At 37.3% G+C, this 15,488-nt stretch overlaps 1 protein-coding gene across 2 annotated transcripts in view; it reads left to right on the top strand.

The window, feature by feature from the left end:
* Window positions 1–5,095: 5,095 nt before the first annotated feature.
* The window catches only part of cuedc1b (CUE domain containing 1b), a 31,031-nt gene continuing 20,638 nt past the window's right edge, over window positions 5,096–15,488 (top strand). The window contains exon 1 of one of the 2 annotated variants that reach the window (XM_059331051.1): window positions 5,096–5,442. The gene's annotated coding sequence lies outside the window, so the exon portion shown is untranslated. The remainder of the gene's footprint in view (window positions 5,443–15,488) is intronic. The other variant, XM_059331050.1, reaches the window with a different exon arrangement.

The following is a 15,488-nucleotide window of genomic DNA, read 5'->3' on the forward strand; positions in this document are numbered from 1 at the left end:
TACTGTGATTTATTTTTTTAGTGTAAGAACAGCAGACCAACATTAATTGCAAGAAGTAATTTTGTGCATTTTTACACTGCACTTTTAAGATTTCATGCTCAAATGGATGTAGTTGTACTGAGGGCCACTTCAAGGGAGGGTGCAGGCCGTATGTGGCCCCCGGGCCTCCAGTTGCCCATCCCTGCTTTACAGTATCCCTTTACATGCCACGTCAGATTTACTGATTTAGATTTATGGCCTGTGTATGTAGCTGGCTGTGGGGCTCTCACAGAAGGAGGCTGCAGATTAACAGTCTACACTGTAAAAAAAAATCTGTTTAATTTACGGTAAAATACCGACAGCTGTAGTTGCCAGAACTTCACCGTAAAAAATACAGTGAGCGTTTGTAAATGTAAATATCAGCAAAAACTGTAATTTTTTACTGAAAAATCCCATTACTTTTAGGGTAATTGTGTCATCATGGCATTTCTCCATAAATTGTACATGAAAATTTTATATTTACTGCAAAATTATGTGTTTTCTACAGTTTATGACAGTAGAATTCAAAGTGTTATGCTATTCTTTGATTTATGGTTATTAAAAGTGTCTACTACGGTGATATACAATGTTTAATTTTACAGCCTATTTCTGATGCAATTTGACAGTTTTTTACTGTAATTTCTACAAACATTTTTTACAGTGTAGGCACTTTTCAGTTTGCATACTTTATGTTTTTGTTATATTCACAACAAGGTTATTTGACATAAAGTAATTTATCAAAGCTTCAAGCTCAGCACTACAGGTAGGTTCTTCATACCTTCAACAGTTGCGTCTAGATCAGGCTCAGCACTGATAAGGTATGTTCCAGCCCTGAGATAAATCCAGCCTTAATGAAGCTTACTTCTGTCCAGTCACTGTTGGTTGTGTCAAAGAGGATTAGTGTTGAGATAGTGTCTCATCTCACAGTCGGAGCAGCTACACACTGAATTCCATGTCAGTTTTTGCTAGTTGCCATTTATTGGAAAACCTGTGTTATTGTCTGTGTTCATTCATCTGATGGGCTGTTTAAAGGAGCAGAGGCCCTGAAGCTGTGTGAAAATACGAGACAGGATATGAAAAATGTGGCCTTCAAAATAAACTTTGAAATGTGTCTAAAAAGAACAGTGATGTTGTGAACAAGGCAAAATGTATATTAACCTCTTTAACTCTTTACACCTGGTTTTAAAATGCTTTCGAATTTTCTTACCTTGAAAACAATCTTAGCACGCAGCTATAAACATATGAATATAACGGACTGTACATCCAATCCAATCCAATGCCCTTTATTTGTATAGCACATTTAAACAACACAAACATCTCCAAAGTGCTGTACATAAAATCAACAATAAAACAAACAATTCCATATACCAATCAGCAATAAATAATAAGTGTATAAATCTAAAATGATGCCACAAATAAAACAATACAATCAAACAGATAAACATAGTAAAATAAAATAAAATACACAGTTAAAAGTAGTAAAATAAATAAAAAGAAATAAAAGACACAGAGGACACATGTTACATGTCTGCCCTTGAATTAAGAGGAATAATATGTTGCAAAGAGGAGACTGAAGCTTGAGAATCTGTTCTGCAAATCCTTCTCTTGTATAGTAATTACCTGCATATTCAGGGTCTTTTAAAGTAAACTGGCTCAGTAAAGAATCATTTAACGCATCACTCTGCTCCAGTATAATTCAGCACACTAACTTCTGATCATCCTTCTTCAGTTTATTCACAATAGTGGTCAGCACTAAATACAAGTGTAAACAGGGTCAAAGACACAATGGGCCTCATTCACGAACTGTTCTTAACAACAAATTTGTTCTTAAGTCCTACTTCTGAAGATTTTACGAAGATTGTGGCATTCATGAATTTTTTTCTTATCCAGGATCTTTCTTAGGTAAGAACAAATCCTAGGAACACTCAGGAGTACTCTTAAGCACATTTCAGTGCTGACATGTTGGCCTGGTTGTGTTGTCTTCTTTTGATAAGTTCAATAAAATACATTACAGTGAAATTTTCATCATATTTATGTATTTATTTATTCATTTCATTTGTTTTCATTTTTCATTTTAATTAAATTAAATGTGCCAACGCTTTAACATGAATCAAGTCAATTGGAAATCATGCCGTCAATTAGTGACACCACCCAATTTATAGGTGGCATTTCTCCATCCATGGCCTAGAAAACAATGGCATATATATTGCTGCTGCAGGAGGGCTCTGTCCCTTCCGGTTCTGTTGCAAGTTGGCTCTGTGGGACTTCATCTGTGATTAAAAAAATTAAATAAATAATGAGTAAGTGGTGGCTGGCTGTCTGTTGCTTCTGTTTTGTTTTATCTGTTTGTTTACTTTTATTTTATTTATTTTTTTCTCTGTTGGGTTTTTTCTATGTTTCTTGTACTGTATGTGTCTGTATATATATATGTGCCAAAACTTTGCATAAATAAAATTTACAAACAAATAAATAAATAAATAAAATAAAGTAAAGTAAAATAAAATAAAATAAAATCAAGCCAAAGTTGCAACCCCTCAGTCCAATACTAAAGACATATTTTGAGCTTACACACTATGGTAAACTCCTGCCTTACAGGTCACACGTTTTAAATATATATATATTTGCTCTAGGCATTCTGTTGCTGTTTCCTCTGTGTGGCGTCTACACACAGCCCTGCACTCCTTTTTATGGGCCCTTTTATGGGCATTAATGGGCGGTTACCTATGCTAATCCTATGTTAATTAGACTTACCTGGCACATGTGCTCAATTTACGAGGAGATGGCGTTCATCAATTTAAGAACACGGTTGCAGCAATTCAGCGGTTTAAGAACACGTTGATGAATCTGACGCAGGGTCTTCTTAGAAATCTTCTTAAGAAGGACTTAAGAAGATATTGGTGAATGAGGCCCATTGTGATCGGATCATTCAAACCACTTGCCGGGACACATTTGACCACATATATTCTGTAGATTTAATGCCGATACACCTTAATGCGTCCCAGACAAGAGGACAGTTGCCAACGGTTGTAAAAATGGAGAGGAGCACTGATGAACGTGGTTGTGGTGCAAGTAAAGCCGGATGTCTAATCTCGATTTGAGCAAAAGATTCAGTCCAGAGAAAACTTTGACAACTCATATCGTTACCGCGCCATTTACGAGGGTATTACTAGCAAGATAGCGACTTGAGTTGTTGCTCTTATAATAAATAACTGTGCACGGGGCAATTTTACCCTCTAGTGGAATTGGCGTGTTTCAAGGGTCTTAGCTTCTGTGGGCAATTTCTTTAACTTTCCACAGTTGACAGTCTTCTCCTGCAGAGGTGCAAACCAAAGTCCAGTTGAGTGTTCAAAATTCAAACATTAATTCAAGCAAACTCAATATTATTATACAACTTTCCGTCATTCGGTGGCTGTCAGGACCATAGAGTCCATGGTCGGGACCCAAATGTTGCTTTGCTCTCCATCTGACAAGCTGGTTGTTGTTTTTCCTACATACTTTACACACTTATCATATTGCATATATTACTGTAAACACTTATATTACCGGACTACTCTTAATAGAATATCAAATTACAAATCTGATTCCAATATAGTTGGGACGATGTGTGAAACATTAATAAAAACAGAATATAGAATATAAGTTCAGCGTGTATATTTAAGAAATTTATTAGTTCGAACATTTACATTTAGTCATTTAGCAGTCGCTTTTATCCAAAGCTACTTACAGAAAAGACATTAACTTGCCTGGGAAGGTTTAGGGGTAGGGAACGGGTTAGGATGACCAAAAAATAGGTTGAGCCAACAAAAATGTGTTGAGCCAAAGCTTTTAACAAGAGAACTGTACGGCCAAATGCATGTATTTATTTGAAAGTTAACATCTTCTAGTTTTGTTTCTTTGTTAAGAATGTGGCTAAAATACAACCGAAAATACATCACTTAAAATGTTTTACTTTTATCTCCTGTTCTTCATTCTGCTTAATTTACGTGTTAGACCAGTGGTTCTCAAATGTGGGTACACGTACCCCTGGGGGTACGTGAAGGCACTCCAGGGGGTACGTGAGATTTTAAAATATACATTTAAAAAGTAGCATCCATGCAAAAATCCTTTAAAAAGAATTATTTACTAAATATTTTAGGAAAATTTAAGTATAAGTTCATAAAATAAATGTTATATTCAGTAGGCTATTCAGTTTCAATATCCTAAAAACCCAGAGTCTCACCCATACCAGGATGGTATAGTCAATCACTTGAAAGAAAGTCTTCTTTTTGATTATTAAAAAGATATTTGAAGATGATAAATATTCTTATTTTTAGCAATTTCTGCTTTTATTTAAAATTAAGTTAATGATGAGCTATGATCCCAAAAGACGACACTTTATGTTGGTAATTATTTTTATGTGCACAAATCTTTATTTATAATTAAGTTAATAATTTCTTTCTTTTCTTTTTTCTAAATAGTTCAAGAGAGACCACTGCAAATGAGCAGTGTTTTGCACATTTATGGAGTAAATGGTTATATGGTCACTGTTTACTGTTTTACTACATTAGTTTGAATCACTACATTTAAGTGATGAGAAATATTTGAATAAATTAAGTCATGGATTATTAACATTTAAAACGTTTGAAATAGTTTTTTTTTTTTTCAAACGTTTGAATTGTGTATGTCTTTATCAGTTCCAAAGTTTAATAAATCAGACACTTTTTTTTTTCAACCAAAAATGCTGAAAAATCACTGAAAAAGGTTGAGAACCACCACCCAAACTTTGTAATGTCTTAGAAGCATTCTTTCAGTTATATTATTTTTAAATGTGTGTACATAGATCTTTAAATAATAATAAAACATCTTGATTGAAATACTGCATATGATCCAGAGTCGGCTATATGCACATGTATTATTTTGAAGCTGTGACTGTGCTGGCTGACCTGACACATCCGGTTGCCAGCTGAGAATTTAATGGCATATCTGCTGGTGTAGTGAGGACACAATCCTTCTGGTTCCCATTACAATGCTGGATCCACCGGCTATTCAATTTCATTATCCTAAAAACAAGTCAATCACTTGAAAGAAAGTCTTATTTTTGATATTTGAAGATGATAAATATTTTTATTTTTAGCAATTTCTGCTTTTATTTAAAATTAAGTTAATGATGAGCTATGATCCCAAAAGAGGACACTTTATGTTGGTAATTATTTTTATGTGCACAAATCTTTATTGGCTATATGCACATGTATTATTTTGAAGCTGGGACTGTGCTGGCTGACCTGACACATCCGGTTGCCAGCTGAGAATTTAATGGCATATCTGCTGGTGTAGTGAGGACAGAATCCTTCTGGTTCCCATTACAATGCTGGATCCAGCGTCCCGCTGCTCGGCTCTGCTTCTGTGGATCCTATCTGCTCCTCTGGACCCTTCACGTCTCAGTCAGTGAGTACCGCTAACAGGACCCTGTGTTTGATAATAATAATAATAATAATAACACCTTTAACAAACCTTACTGGCTTTGCTGGGAATATTTCTCCTGGTGAACAGCTCCTCTTTGTAAACACCAACACGGCCACGGAAAAGTGGCGTTTTTTAAAAGAAGCCATGTCTTGAAGTGAGTGTAAGGTTGGTGTATTGAGCACGGTGACGTATTTAAACGGACACATAATGTGTGTTAGAGTCCCTGACCGAGGCCTGGTAGCGGGGATGACAGCCCGCTGTCCGGGGACCGAACCAGCTGCTCCTGCTCACTTAGCCGGAGCAGCTAACACGGCTAACACAGCGCCGATAAACACTCACTGTTGTAGCGTCAAGTCAACGTTATTGCGTTTTATTAACTTCGTCCGGACGACTAACACAACGTTAAATCACGACATTTAACAGTTAACGGTTGTGAGTTGGCTAATAGCGTCAGAGCACCGTTACCGTTACCGTTAGCCACTTAGCAGCGACCTGTTCACCATAAGAGCACATGCACAGAGCATGAACGTCCCATATAACTGTTTATGAATAGTCTCTAAATGGTCTGACTCCAAACCCTGCTTTCGTCGTTTTATTATTGAACTTAAGCAGTATGGCACCACACTTGAAGGTGTAAACAACAACAAAGCTGCAAAGACACTGAAACTGTTAAAGACTGTACGTTTGATTTGATCTTTTAATTTTAAAGGACTGGCAATGAACTCTTGAAACCCCTGGTGTTTTCAATGTTCAGTGAATAAATGTATGTAATTTGTGGAAAAAAAAAGAATGTTCAGACGTTATGTACCTCGTACTCTCTGCATGATCATTGTATGTACCTCTTTTTCTTTTCATTATTCTTTTTATTTATTTTATTTTTTACGACTATTTCTCCTGATTAGTTCTTTGTTTCATGAGATTTGTTTGTTTCTTGAAATCCCTTTTTGTCTGACCTCATGATTGTAATGTTCCTTAATTATCAATAAAGTTAAAAAAAAAAAAAAAAAAAAGCATGAACGTCCCATATAACTGTTTATGAACAGTTATAGTATGCTACAATAACAATTACATTTACTGTGTATATATCAGGGTTCATACGGATGCTTGAAATCCTTGAAAATGCTTAAATTTTAATGTTGTACTTTCAAGGTTTGTAAAGTGCTTTGATTTTGGATAAGATGCTTGAAATTCTTACTGTATTTCTCATGCAATCTGACTATTGGTAATCATATGTTTAATGAAAAAATTACTAAATTGAATATCGTCACCCTGTTAAAATAATCGCCTAACTAATTTTTTTTCAAGTTTTGCAGGAAACACAAACAACTTCACCAAAAGTGTAACATATGACATTTATTGATCATTTCACTCAAAAATGATGTAACAAAGCATGGCTATTGGCATAGTAATAACACTGTGTGTAAATTAGTTATACAGTTATAGTATGCTACAATAACAATGACATTTACTGTGTATATATCAGGGTTCATACGGATGCTTGAAATCCTTGAAAATGCTTAAATTTTAATGTTGTACTTTCAAGGTTTGTAAAGTGCTTTGATTTTGGATAAAGTGCTTGAAGATGCTTGAAATTCTTACTGTATTTCTCGTGCAATCTGACTATTGGTAATCATATGTTTAATGAAAAAATTACTAAATTGAATATCGTCACCCTGTTAAAATAATCGCCTAACTAATTTTTTTCAAGTTTTGCAGGAAACACAAACAACTTCACCAAAAGTGTAACATATGACATTTAGATCATTTCACTCAAAAATGATGTAACAAAGCATGGCTATTGGCATAGTAATAACACTGTGTGTAAATTATGTAGCTTAAGAGAAATAAATGACTTAAGCAATTTTTGAACATGCCTTTGTGACTTAAGCAAGATATGGTAACACTTTATTTTGAAGGTGTCTACATAAGAGTCACACAAGCCTGTCAGAAACATGACATGACAAGCATCATGAGCATTAATGTTACTTCAAAGTGTCATTAATGTTCATGACACATCCCATGTCATGTTTATGACACGCTCATGTCACTCTTATGTAGACACCTTCAAAATAAAGTGTTACCATATCTTGCTTAAGTCACAAAGGCATGTTCAAAAATTGCCTAAGTCACATTTTATTTTGATTTAGGCATAATAAATCCACTTAAGTCACACACTTGACATAGGCCATTATCTTAAAGGGGTAAAATCACATGATCTGATCAACTGAGGATGAAGGCGATTTTACCATAGGTGGCCGACCTCATGAGGAGATGATTTAGGCAAAAAAAAAAATTTTGACAAAAAATGACTTAGGCGATTATTTTAACAGTGTGACGATCTAACTGACATTTTACTGTGTATATATATATATATATATTAGGGTGCATCAAATTTGAATGGGAATTTTTAATTTCAAAATATCAATTTGGCTGGGATTGCATTTTGTTCCACTTAACATAAAAATGACTTTTGCAAAGTTTTGAGGAATTCCATTGAGATCTAGGGGTGCCACCTAACACATGAACTTTGGTGAAATTTCGAAAAATTTGCAATTTTTGGTCTAATTGCCAAAAGGTTGACCTGGAAATGTTGAGTACAGTGAACTTTTATACACTAACATGTTCTATAGGGTTATCAAAGCAAAAGTTGTTTGTTTGCCCTTTGGGCAACTAGGGCATTTCCCAGAATTCAACTTTCAAGATTCTCCATTCATTTGTCCAATAGACGAAATGAATGGAAGTCAATGGGACATGTTCACATGGCCTTACCCTGAATTTTGTGCAGCAGTGATGGATGTTGGACACACATATAAAGTTTAATTGACTTTATTGCTAAACACAAGGGGCATTACTGAGACACCCTCTCTAGTGGCTAACTCATTGGCAACTAACAGGGCCTAATGGTAAGAGCTGACACTAACTAAACTTGTGCCAGAGTCTGCTCCACTGAACAACATCACCAGGGAGAAAGAGAGAGGAAATGGAACCTGAACTCTGAACCTAGCCAGTGCGTCTCCCCCCAGATATGTCTCCCCACCCGCCACCCAAGAGTAACCGTCCTATTCAGGGATTAGCTTGCATTTGCAGCAGCAATGTTTGGCTGTTGGTAGGTCATGCTCAACTGCCTGCAGCACTATATTCATGTGATAGTAGTAGTGTACAAGGATGGTGATAGTAGTAGTGGTCTAAATGGTAAATGGATGGACTGCACTTATATAGAGATTTTATCCAAAGTGCTTTGCACTACAGATGGCACATTCATTCATTCACCCATTCACACTAGTGCCACCTGCCACCATTGGGAGTTCATTCACTGATGAACGCAGCATCGTGGGCCTTTTGGGGTTCAGTATTGCCCAAGGATACTTTGACATGCGGCTGCCATGGTCAGGGATCGAACCACCAACCTTCCAATCAGTGATTGCTCTACCAACTGAGCCACAGCCGCCTCTAGTCTATGATGTGATAGGAGTACTGGTCTGTGGTGATGTGATAGTAGTACTAGTCTGTGGTGATGTGATAGGAGTACTGGTCTGTGATCATGTGATAGGAGTACTGGTCTCTGATCATGTGATAGGAGTACTGGTCTGTGGTGATGTGATAGGAGTACTGGTCTGTGGTGATGTGATAGGAGTACTGGTCTGTGATGATGTGGTAGGAGTACTGGTCTCTGATCATGTGATAGGAGTACTGGTCTGTGGTGATGTGATAGGAGTACTGTTCTGTGGTGATGTGATAGGAGTACTGGTCTGTGGTAATGTGATAGGAGTACTGGTCTGTGGTAATGTGATAGGAGTACTGGTCTGTGGTGATGTGATAGGAGTACTGGTCTGTGGTGATATGATAGGAGTACTGGTCTGTGGTAATGTGATAGGAGTACTGGTCTGTGATCATGTGATAGGAGTACTGGTCTGTGATCATGTGATAGGAGTACTGGTCTGTGGTAATGTGATAGGAGTACTGGTCTGTGATGATGTGGTAGGAGTACTGGTCTCTGATCATGTGATAGGAGTACTGGTCTGTGGTGATGTGGTAGGAGTACTGGTCTGTGGTAATGTGATAGGAGTACTGGTCTGTGATGATGTGGTAGGAGTACTGGTCTGTGGTGATGTGATAGGAGTACTGGTCTGTGGTGATGTGATAGGAGTACTGGTCTGTGGTGATGTGATAGGAGTACTGGTCTGTGGTGATGTGATAGGAGTACTGGTCTGTGGTGATGTGATAGGAGTACTGGTCTGTGGTGATGTGGTAGGAGTACTGGTCTGTGGTAATGTGATAGGAGTACTGGTCTGTGATCATGTGATAGGAGTACTGGTCTGTGATCATGTGATATGAGTACTAGTCTGTGATCATGTGATAGGAGTACTGGCCTGTGGTAATGTGATAGGAGTACTGGTCTGTGATGATGTGGTAGGAGTACTGGTCTCTGATCATGCGATAGGAGTACTGGTCTGTGGTGATGTGATAGGAGTACTGGTCTGTGATGATGTGGTAGGAGTACTGGTCTGTGATCATGTGATAGGAGTACTGGTCTGTGGTGATGTGATAGGAGTACTGGTCTTTGATGATGTGGTAGGAGTACTGGTCTGTGATCATGTGATAGGAGTACTGGTCTGTGGTGATGTGGTAGGAGTACTGGTCTGTGATCATGTGATAGGAGTACTGGTCTGTGGTGATGCGGTAGGAGTACTGGTCTGTGGTGATGTGGTAGGAGTACTGGTCTGTGATCATGTGATAGGAGTACTGGTCTGTGATCATGTGATAGGAGTACTGGTCTGTGGTGATGTGATAGGAGTACTGGTCTGTGGTGATGTGATAGGAGTACTGGTCTGTGGTGATGTGATAGGAGTACTGGTCTATAGTGATGGCAATAGTAGTAGTGGCCTATGGTCATGTGATAGTAGATACTCAAATTTTAACTGTATATAGTCTAAATACCTATAAATATGACTTAAATGACTTATGATAAATAAGTATACAAAGACACAACTACAGATATGATGGTAATATGTATTAATACATACTCAACACAGAAAGATCACCTCAAACAGAAAGATTACCTCAGTTTTCTTGAGCTCTAATATTGTTTACCTCAGATCTCCATGGCGACCATTGAGCACTGTTAACCACTTTATCCAACAAAAACAGGTGTGCGGTGGCACCCCTAAATCATCATGTACTGGGAAAATATTTTGCATGTGTTGTTTCTACATATATTGGAACACTTTTAGCACCCAGCCATATCAAAATTCAAGAATTGTGTTTTTTGATGCACCCTAATATATATATATATTTACTATCAAGTTATCTGCGAGCAGCTTGTACTTTTGATGGTTTGTTATTGTGACATTGGCCACCAGCTAATAGCATACTTGTAAAAACTGCTCTCAAAATTAAAAACCCTATGTTAACTCTATAGAGGCACCTTTTGGTAACATACCATGGCCATCATAATACGGCAGGTGATTGTAATAAAAGCAATTGCTGTTGCAATATAGATTATGGCTGAAATGTATAACACATGTCACAGATAGGGCTGCAGCTAAAGATTATTTTCATTATCTATTAATCTGTCGATTATTTAAACGATTAATCGATTAGTTGTTTGGTCCATAAAATGTTGAAAAATATCAATCAGTGTTTCCCAAACCACAAGATGACGTCCTCAAATCTCTTGTTTTGTCCACAAACCAAAGAGATATTCAGTTTATTCTCATAAAGGAACAAAGAAACCAGAAATATTCACATTGAAGAAGCTGAAATCAGAGAATTTGGACTTACTGTCTTTAAAAAACTGCTCAAACCAGTTATAAGATTTTCAAAATAGTTGACGATTAATTTAATAATCGATTATTGTTTGATTAATCGAATAATTGCTGCAGCTCTAGTCACAGGTATAGGTACAACAGCAATATGTATCCATAGTATGTGTAAATGGCATGGGATTTACAAATGGACCACATATCACTGTAACCACATCGTTGTAGGTCAGAGATGGGCAACTGGAGGCCCGGGGGCCGCATACGGCCCGTACCCTCACTTGAAGTGGCCCTCAGTACGACTACATGCATTTGAGCATGAAATCTTAAAAGTGCTGTGTAAAAATGCACAAAATTACTTCTTGCAATTAATGTTGGTCTGCTGTTCTTGCACTGATAAAAAAAAAATCGCAGTAAGTGGTTATTTTTTATTTGCTTCAAACCTCTATACTGTTATACACTGCAAATTATTTGGTTGTTATGATAAAACAAACTTAGATTTAGAAGTGTTAAATAATTGATCTTGTTTTAAGAGTTAATTTCTTATTTTAAGTGTTCAACATGCTTATTTCTAGATTTAATAATCTTAATTTAAGAAATCTTGTCAAGTGAAATTATCTGTCCATGCAGCAAGATCATTTCCCTCAGATTTAGTGTTTTTATCTTGTTTTTATTATTGCTTTTTTATGTTAGTGCACTGTAAACATATTTAAAATTGCAGTTTCATCATATCTGGTTAAGTGCAGGGTCCTATATATGGCCCTGTGTTAGGGCTGATGAAAAATTGTGGCCCCCTCCAGCATTTAAGTTGCCCATCCCTGCTGTAGGTTAACATGGACGTGTGTATGTGCGAGGTCACAGTCAGTGGCTGTGTTGTTTGTTTTAAGGGATTGGGTCTGTGTGGTTTAGAGCCAAACCAATACTGCATTTTTAAAGGGTAATGTATGTATAAAATTACATAAAATGCTTTGTGTCCCATAATTTGATGCAGCGCTGCATGGGCTGGATCCTATATGTGCTTTGTGAGGAGCAACTCCTCCTATCTTACGAGGGAAAAACAAAAGCTTCTGTGTTGACCGACACATCAGGGCACTCAGGCTTCAAGCCAATCAACAAGGAGCCATATGCAGTCAACAGAAATGTAGACCACGGTGTTTGAGACATTTGGCTAGGTCCATGTTAAGCAGCAGTGAAATAGTTGTGAAGGTTGACGTTGGTATTATGTCAATTTTCATGAAAGGCGTTTTGTGGCGTCTTCTGCATTGGCTTCAGTCACTAAGCTGTGATGCTTTGTGCTTGGTGTAGATTTTGGACATAGAAACAAACTAAACAACGTTATTCTGCAGGGCTTACATGGTAGTGGTTTCAACCAAAATTAAACTGCTCTTAAAGTTTACTTTAAACTTATCTTTAGGTACTGAAAACTAGTTTGGAAAACAATATCAACATCAGCATCTTTTAGTAGCCTGGCTAACGCCAGACTAATCACAAATGAGATTAGTATTGACACCAGTATTTCATTTCTCTGTAGAGGAGGCGTGGTTTACGATCCTCCAGAGCCGTTTATTGGGCGCTACCAATTTCTATCAAAAGCGTCTGTACGTAGCTCTTAGCCAATCGTATCAGTTATACCAGATGATGTATGTAGAGCGACAGAAATTGATGTTTACATAGCCGGACTAGCCCATCTCTACTTTGAGACTAAAATGCTCAATTCTGCTTCTGCAACGTTTTTCTGCAGCATGTTCTGACACTGGCTGCTCATAGCCCTAAACTATCTAGAACACTGTCTACAGCTAGATCCAAAGAGAGCTTCGCGTCTGCTGCTGCCATGTTGGATCCGTAAGAAAACTACAAGCTTCCATCTGTTGAGTAGTACACGTCATCATCTTGCCGTCCCTTCCCGTTCTGTGATTGGATCCCTAAAACAGGGCTAAGAAACGGCCATCGTTTCCAGACCGCCTGCAGGTTTGAAATTAAATTGAGCGCGCAAGGCAGTATTGGTATACCAGGCTAATCTTTTAGTGATATTGAAATGACAATGTTGTCTCCAAAGATGTACTTATTTCTACATTTAGCAGTTATATAGCAACAAGATTAGTCATTGAGAGTCATATTTCACCTGAAGATGGGATCAATTTAGGGATTTGTCTCTTCAGGAATCACTCATGATGAGTAATGTGTTTTTGTATGTGTCAGCTTATTTATTATGTAGCCGAGGCCATCGTGTAGTTGTGTCCTTCTGTATATCTATCCCACACAATATCTCAGGAATCCCTGGAGGGGATTTCTTCAAACTTGAAACAAACTTTCACTTCGACTCAAAGATGAACTGATTACATTTTGGAGGTCAAAGGTTAAGGCCATTGTGACCCCATGGATGTGATATGTCAGGAACACCTTGAGGGAATTATTTCAAATTTGGCACAAACGCTCACTGAGACTGAAAGATGAACTGATTACATTTTGGTGGTGAAAGGTCAAAGATCATGGTCTGTGAGCTTGCAAAATACATATTTGTTTGGCCATAACTCAAAGGGCAAATCATACACTTATTATGACATATGACACAAATGTCTAGTTGGGTAAAATGGTGGAGTGATCACATTTTATATTCAAATTGTCAAAGGTCAACTTCACTGTCACATCACACCATGAACTTTATCTGAAAAAGTAGTGTTCAAATGTACGTTTGTATAATTATGCTTATTTCACTAATACAAATGTAATTAGATCAAAGTTTTAAGTTTGTTTATCAAAGTTAGAAGAAACTGCCCTGATTTGAGCTTCTCAGACAGCAGATATTTCCCTCCAGAATCGTTTGATTGGTTGAGCTCGCTGGGAATGGCACACAGCCTGAGAAGAAGAGCTGCTTTAGAGGCCAGCCTGAGTGCAAAAAAGACCCATAATCACAAAAAATGTAACTTAGTAACAATGCTGTTTATCAAAATAAGGATTTTAAATTAAACTTTCAACAATTAAAACTAATAAAATATAAGAATAAAAGAAATGTATATGACAAAAGCATTTGTGCTTGTGTTATCAGTGTCATATTTATTTGTTACAGTTCATATACCAGAATTTTCAAGTGTATTTGAAGGAATCCCTTTTAACTGGACCTTCACTAAGCCCCGCTGGGACGTGAACAAACTCAGGAATTTTTAAACCTGCGCCCTATTTTTTTAATTCATTAATTTATATATATATATATATATATATTAGGGCCGGGACTTTAATGCATTAATTAAGATTAATTAATTACACAAAAATGAATGTGTTAAAAAAACGGACACATTTTAATTGCACTTATTTTTGCACCGCGGAACGTTTCTCACTGGAAGAGTTTCAGGCGGACCGATTATACTGGAGCACCAATAGCGTCGATAAGAGCATGGTTGTGGTGCTATGCAACAAGGAATTCACATATCACCGCAGCACATCGAGCCTCAAGTATCACCTCAATGCTAAACATATAGCTAGCAACTAGTGTGGTAGCTCGCGTGGACGCTAGTGTGCCTATAGCTAGTGTCTACCTACCTATAGTGCACCTGAATTTCTTAATTTTTTTTAATCAAGTCCCAGCCCTAATAAATATATATATATATATATATATATATATATATATATATATATATATATATATATATATATATAAATATAACACACACACACACACATTTTTTAAATTTTTTTTACATATTTTGGAATTAGTCCAGTATGTCGTCTTGGCCTTCAACTGGGATGCAAGCTAAAATGTGGTCCAGTGTTTGCGGTATCGTCGACTCAAAGGTCAAAGTATGTCCACTAGGGTTGGTAGCATTTACATTCCAAATTTAAATTCGGTACTGGTACCCAACGGTCCTTTTTTCTGTACTTTACTCGCTCTGTGATAACAAAATTGTCATTTCAACCTGCCTGTTAGTCCATCAATAGGGCACAGTGTGCTGCATCAGAAGGCTACTGTCTGTCTAAGAGGAGGTGTTCTTTTGACTGCTTTCAGTTCACTGCTGCAAGCATTGACTTAAGCTCGCTATCTTTCACTGTTTCCATCACCTCTCTACCGTTGATCTGCACGCACACAGGCGCATGTGTTGATTGTAATGTGAATTGGTACTTTGTAGTCCCGACGTCATTCGGTCGGTACCCATAACACTACAGAGTTTGCGGTTCTACTATTAAAAGAATCTGGAGAAATCTCTGCATGTAAGGGGCAAGGCTGAAAACCAACATTGGATGCCAGTGACCTTTGTCACCTCAGGTAGCACTGCA

Source organism: Centropristis striata, chromosome 4 (genome assembly GCF_030273125.1).
Source record: "Centropristis striata isolate RG_2023a ecotype Rhode Island chromosome 4, C.striata_1.0, whole genome shotgun sequence".
NCBI lineage: Eukaryota > Metazoa > Chordata > Actinopteri > Perciformes > Serranidae > Centropristis > Centropristis striata.